The sequence below is a fragment of the Hemiscyllium ocellatum genome, chromosome 35 (genome assembly GCF_020745735.1).
Source record: "Hemiscyllium ocellatum isolate sHemOce1 chromosome 35, sHemOce1.pat.X.cur, whole genome shotgun sequence".
NCBI classification, from domain to species: domain Eukaryota; kingdom Metazoa; phylum Chordata; class Chondrichthyes; order Orectolobiformes; family Hemiscylliidae; genus Hemiscyllium; species Hemiscyllium ocellatum.
Window position 1 is genome coordinate 39,885,045 of NC_083435.1, and position 6,725 is coordinate 39,891,769.

The following is a 6,725-nucleotide window of genomic DNA, read 5'->3' on the forward strand; positions in this document are numbered from 1 at the left end:
CCGCAACATGACCTCCCAACTCTTGGACTCGATACTCTAACCAATAATGGAAAGCATACCAAACGCCTTCTTCACTATTCTATCTGCCTGCGACTCCACTTTCAAGGAGCTATGAACCTGCACTCCAAGGTCTCTTTGTTCAGCAACACTCCCTAGGACCTTACCATTAAGTGTATAAGTCCTGCTAAGATTTGCTTTCCCAAAATGCAGCACCTCACATTTATCTGAATTAAACTCCATCTGCCACTTCTCAGCCCTTTGGCCCATCTGGTCCAGATCCTGTTGTAATCTGAAGTAACCCTCTTCGCTATCCACTACACCTCCAATTTTGGTGTCATCTGCAAAGTTACTAACTGTACCTCTTATGCTTGCATCCAAATCATTTATGGAAATGACAAAAAGCAGAGGACCCAGCTTTTGATCCTTGTCACACCCTCTGGTCACAGGCGTCCAGTCTGAAAAACAACCCTCCACCACACCCTCTGTCTTCTATCTTTGACCTGGTTCTGTATCCAAATGGCTAGTTCTCCCTGTATTCCATGAGATCTAACCTTGCTAATAAGTCTCCCATGGGGAATCTTGTCAAACATCTTACTGAAGTCCATATAGATCACATCTACTGCTCTGCCCTCATCAATCCTCTTTGTTACTTCATCAAAAAACTCAATCAAGTTTGTGAGACATGATTTCCCAAGCACAAAGCCATGTTGACTATCTCTAATCAGTCCTTGCCTTTCCAATACATGTACATCCTGTCCCTCAGGATTCCCTCCAACAACATGCCCACCACTGAGGTCAGGCTCACCGGTCCACAGTTCCCTGGTTTGTCTTTACCGCCCTTTTTAAACAGTGGCACCACGTTTGCCAACCTCCAGTCTTCTGGCACCTCACCTGTGACTATTGATGATACAAATATCTCAGCAAGAGGCCCAGCAATCACTTCTCTAGCTTCCCACAGAGTTCTCAGGTACACCTGATCAGGTCCTGGGGATTTATCCACTTTTAGCCGTTTTAAGACATCCAGCACTTCCTCCTCTGTAATCTGGACATTTTGCAAGATGTCACCATCTATTTCCCTACAGTCTATATCTTCCATATTCTTTTCCACAGTAAATACTGATGCAAAATATTCATTTAGTATCTCCCCTATTTTCTGTGGCTCCACACAAAGGCCGCCTTGCTGATCTTTGAGGGGCCCTATCCTCTCCCTAGTTACCCTTTTGTCCTTAATATATTTGTAAAAACCCTTTGGATTCTCCTTAATTCTATTTGCCAAAGCTTTCTCAAGTCCCCCGTTTTGCTCTCCTGATTTCCCTCTTAAGTTTACTCCTACTTCTTTTACACTCTCTAAGGATTCACTCGATCTATCCTGTCTATACCTGACATATGCTTCCTTCTTTTTCTTAACCAAACCCTCATTTTCTTTAGTCATCCAGCATTCTCTATACCTACCAGCCTTTCATTTCACCCTGACAGGAATACACTTTCTCTGGATTCTTGTTATCTCATTTCTAAAGGCTTCCCATTTTCCAGCCGTCCCTTTACCTGTAAACATGTGCCTCCAATCAGCTTTCGAAAGTTCTTGCCTAATACCATCAAAATTAGCCTTTCTCCAATTTAGAACTTCAACTTTTAGATCTGGTCTATCCTTTTCCATCACTATTTTAAAACAAATAGAATTATGGTCACTGGCCCCAAAGTGCTCCCCCACTGATACCTCAGTCACCTGCCCTGCCTTATTTCCCAAGAGTAGGTCACGTTTTACACCTTCTCTAGTTTGTACATCCACATACTGAATCAGAAAATTGTTTTGTACGCACTTAAGAAATTCCTCTCCATCTAAACCTTTAGTACTATGGCAGTCCCAGTTGATGTTTGGAAAGTTAAAATCCCCTACCATAACTACTCTGGGTGAAAGTCAGTAACAGGAAAGGAACAGTCACTTTATCGGATGTTTTCTATCGGAACCCCCACCCCGCAATAGTAACTGAGAGATGGAAGAACAGATTGGACAGCAAATCATGGAAAGGTGCAGGTGTATCAGAGTTGTTATTATGGGTTACTTCAACTTCCCCAATATTGATTGGAACCTCCTTAATGCAGATGGTCTGAATGGAGTCGATTTTATTAGGTGTGTCCAGGACGGATTCCTAACTCAACATGTAGATAGGCTGACCAACAGGTGGCCATATTGGATTTGGTGCTAGGCAACAAGCCAGGCGAGATGTCAGATCTCTCAGTGGGAGTACATTTCGGTGACAGTGACCACAACTGCCTCACCTTTAACATAGCCATGGAGAGGGATAGGGGCAGACTTCATTGGAAAGTATTTAATTGGGTGAGGAGAAATTATATTGCTATTAGACAGGAGCTGTGGAGTATAAATTGGGAACAATTGTTCTACTGGAAAGGCACAACAGAAATGTGGAGGCTGTGTAAGATGCACACGTTGCGAGTGTTGGATGACTTTGTCCCACTGAGACAGACAAGGAAGGATAAGATGAGGGGCCTTGGATGACAAGAGCAGAGGACCTTCTCATCAAAAAGAAGAAGGAAGCTTACTTAAGGTTGAGGAAGCAAGGATCTAGCACAAATTTAGAGGATTACAGGGTAACAAGGAAAGAACTCAAAAATGGACTGAGGAGAGCTAGGAGGAGGCACAAAAAAGACTTGGTGGGAAGGATTAGGGAAAACCCAAAGGCATTCTACATGCACGTGTGGAATAAAGAATGATCAGAGAGAGGGGAGGGCCAATCAGTGATAGTGGAGGGAACTTGTGCCTGGAGTCGGAAGAGGTATGGTAGGCCCTAAATGAGTTTTTTATTTCAGTATTCACTAGAGAGAGGGACATTGTTGATAGTGAGAACACTGTGGACCATATTAATAGGCTTGAACAGATTGATATTAAGGAAGTCTATGTGCTGGAAACTCTGGGAAGCATCAAGATAAATAAATCCCCAGGACCGGACCAGATATATTCAAGGTTACTGCAGAAAGCTAGGAATGTGATTGCAGTGCCTCTGGTGATGATCTTTGCATCCTCATTCTCCCCAGGAGTAATTCTGGCTGATTAGAGGGAGGCAAATGTTTTTCCTCTGTTCAAGAAATGGAATAGGGAAACCCCTGGAAATTACAGTCTTACATCAGTGGTCAGCAAGGTACTGGAAAGGATTGATTAAAGATAGTCAGCATGGCTTTGTGAGGGGCAGGTCATGCCTCACAAGCCTTATTGACTTCTTTGAGGATGTGACGAGACAAGTGACAAAGGTCGAGCAGTGGATGTGATGCATATGAATTTCAGTAAGGCTTTTGATAAGGTTCCCCATGGTAGGCTCATTCAGAAAGTTAGGAGGTAGGGGATAGAGGGAAATTTGGCTGTCTGGATGCAGAATTGTCTGGCCAAAGGAAGACAGCGAGTGGTAATGGATGGAAAGTATTTCGCTTGGAGGTCGGTGACCGGTGGTATCCTGCAGGGCTCTGTTCTTGGACCTTTGCTCTTTGGAGTTTTTATAAATAACTTGGATGAAGAAGTGGAAGGGTGGGTTAGTAAGTTTTCCAATGACACAGAAGTCGGTGAAGTAGATAGTATCGAGAGCTGTTTCAGGCTACAACATTACATTGACAGGATGTACAGCTGGGCTGAGAAGTGGCAGATGGAGTTCAACCTGGATAAATGCGAAGTGATTCATTTTAGAAGGTCAAATTTGAATGCTGAATACAGGATTAAAGATAAGATTATTGGCAATGTAGAGGAACAGCGGGATCTTGGGGTCCTTGTATATAGATCTGTCAAAGTTGCCACCCAACTGATAGGGTTGTTAAGAAGGCGTATGGTGATTTGGCTTTCATTAATAGGGGGATTGAGTTTAAGAGCCATGAGGTTTTGCTGCAGTTCTATAAAACCCTGGTTAGACCATACTTGGAATATTGTGTCCAGTTCTGGTCACCTCATTATACGAAGATGCAGATGCTTTAGAGAGGGTGCAGAGGAGATTTACCAGGCTCCTCCCTAGATTGGAAGGCTTGTCTTATGAAGAGAAGTTGAGTGAGCACAGGCTTTTCACACTGGAGAGAAGAAGGAAGTGAGGTGACTTGATAGAGGTGTACAAGGTAATGAGAGGCATATATAAAGTAGATAGCCAGAGACTTTTCCCCAGGGCAGAAATGGCTGTCACGAGGGGTCATAATTTTAAAGTGATTGGAGGAAGGTATAGGGGAGGTGTCAGAACTAGGTTCTTTATCCAGAGAGTATTGGGTGCGCGGAATGCACTGCCAATGGTGGTCGTAGAATTAGAGACATTATGGGCATTTAAGTGACTGCTTGACAAGCACATGGACGGCAGTAAATTGAGGGGTGTGTAGGCTAGGTTGGGATTAAGATAAATGCTCAGCACAACACTGTTGTCCAAAAGGGCCTATACTGTGCTCTATTATTCAGTGTTCTATATTCTAAAGAGATGCCAAACAAGATTTTCTCAACAACCTCCTAATGCAGACTAATTAAGACTTTTCATCACCAAGTATCTGTATAATACAAGACAGTAAATTAAGCCTTGTTAATTTCACAAATATGTCAACAGGGAAACAAAACCACTTTTGTTTTAAAAACACTGTGTCTAAATATCAAGGAAGAATATTGAAAAGCAGAGACATTCCTTTAAACTTGTCTGGGATCTTATTCAGAACATACTCAGAGCACTGGAGTATGATCTCCATACTGAAAAAGGACATCAAGGAACTTAATAAGATGTGAAAACCATTGACAAGGATGAGATTAAGAATTGAGACATTGTAACTTTCAAAGAGACTTAACAGAGCAGCACATTATTCCCTAGGAAAAGGCTGAGGGCTGACATAATAGTAATTTTCCCAATCTTTCACATTAAGAACTCTAGGGTAAATGGAAGGGAAATTCCCCGTCTTTATGTGTGGAGAGCTTAAAACTAAGGGCTATCAATATAAGATGGTCACTAATAAATCCAATGAAGAATTCAGGAGAAACTCTCCAACAAACAATGATAAGAATGTGGAACTTGCTCCCACAGGGAATGGTTGACAAAATAGTTTCAATTAGGAAGCTTGATAAGTCCATGAGGGAGAAAGGAATAAAATAATTTGCTGACGGGGTTAGACAAAATAGGGAGAGTGAAAGCTCATGTGCAGCATAAACACAGGGAGGAAGCAGTTGGGTCAAATGGTCTGTTTCTGTGTTTTTGAAACTAGAATAAGGTGGGGAGACAATGGTCTAGTGGTAACATTGCTGGACTAGTAACTTAGGAATGCCTGCAGAACTGGGCTTGAATCTCACTGTTGTAGTTGGTGGAATTTGTGTTCAACTTTAAAGCTCCTCATGGGGCAAAGTGGTCATATCCCTACCCCTGAAACCAGAAAGCCTGGGCTGACCGGCTGCAGAGCAGCATCTGTGGAGAGAAACAGAGTTAACATTTCAGCTTGAGCTGACCCTTCATCAAAAAACTAGGTGCAATGCAAGGAGGTTCCTCCAACTGTCACACAACCTTTACCTCTGGTGTCCCCTGCACAGGTCTCCGACTTTTATCCACACAATCCTCCCCCTTTCCATTACCACCCACTGTATTCACAGCATCACTGCCTATTTGGATCTCAAAGTTAGAGTGTTCCTCAGAGATGGTCACGCTAGCGTCAATTTTTGAGTCAATCACTCCCCAGCTACAAAGTAAATCCTCAATTTACAATACTACTGTCTGAGAAGAGAAGCATTCATGAAATCACCCCCAAAGCCCAAGTGACGCTTCCTGTGACGCTGTGTTACTTTCAGTGCAGACTCCCTCTCATAACCTTTTGCATATACCCCTCCCTCCTTCCTGGGCATGTGGTGATCCCACCATTGCTTGTCATCACTGTCTTGGATACTGTAGGTCTTCCTCTTCTGATCTGCTGTCAAACACATCCGAGGATGCCCATCCCACATTGATATTGTCAGTTTGAAAGTATCCGAGAATGAACAATGCCATTCCCACACTAGAAATTTCTGTCAAACATTTACCAGGGGAACTGAGACAACAGCAGCAATAAGTGAGGTTTTATTCAATAGGACAATGACAAATTTAAATCCCCACCTGATCTGCTGCTCAAAGTCACCTCCATAGCACCGGTCAGTTCCCCAAGTTTCAGGAAACTCATATTGCTCCAGAAATATTTGGATTGACTGTGAGAGACGTCAATCAGAGAGCCCACCCACTCTGCCCATTGTCTCCTCTTCCTCTTCTAGAGCTGGTTCACTTCCTATAGGGACTGAAAACCAAGTGAGGAGATGGTGAGTGAAGGAGCAGCTTTTATACAAAATTGTATCCCATAATATCCGCACCAATCTTCAGGCAGTCTGACTATTCTGTGGGCAGTCAGGGGTAGAAATGTCCCTTATGTTGTGTGAGAAGATCCAGCTGAGAGAGCTGTTTACTCGGTGCTTTGAGCTGAACTGTTTGACTGGAGCTGTGTTGGATATTGAGTGTGTTTAGTGGAAGCATTTCCCTCTGATTTCCAAGCTGTTTGTGAATGGTTCATTCCTGAATATGAAGAGGTGAGGTGGAAATACCTCGTAGATGCGGCGTGTCTAAGGATTCTTACTGATTTTTTTGTTGTTGAATTCTGTGTGCGTTGGGAGCTGAGTATTGTCCTGTGGACAGTGAATGGTTAGTTCTCTCTATTGCGATTGGATGTTTCCTGTATTTTCAACTCCCCCCCCC

The 6,725-nt window shown here is 43.1% G+C and overlaps 1 protein-coding gene across 1 annotated transcript in view; it reads right to left on the minus strand.

Moving 5' to 3' along the window:
• LOC132832744 (zinc finger protein 271-like) overlaps positions 1-6,159 on the minus strand; it is a 53,546-nt gene extending 47,387 nt beyond the window's left edge. The window contains exon 1 of the mRNA XM_060850865.1: positions 6,099-6,159. The gene's annotated coding sequence lies outside the window, so the exon portion shown is untranslated. The remainder of the gene's footprint in view (positions 1-6,098) is intronic.
• Positions 6,160-6,725: the final 566 nt, after the last annotated feature.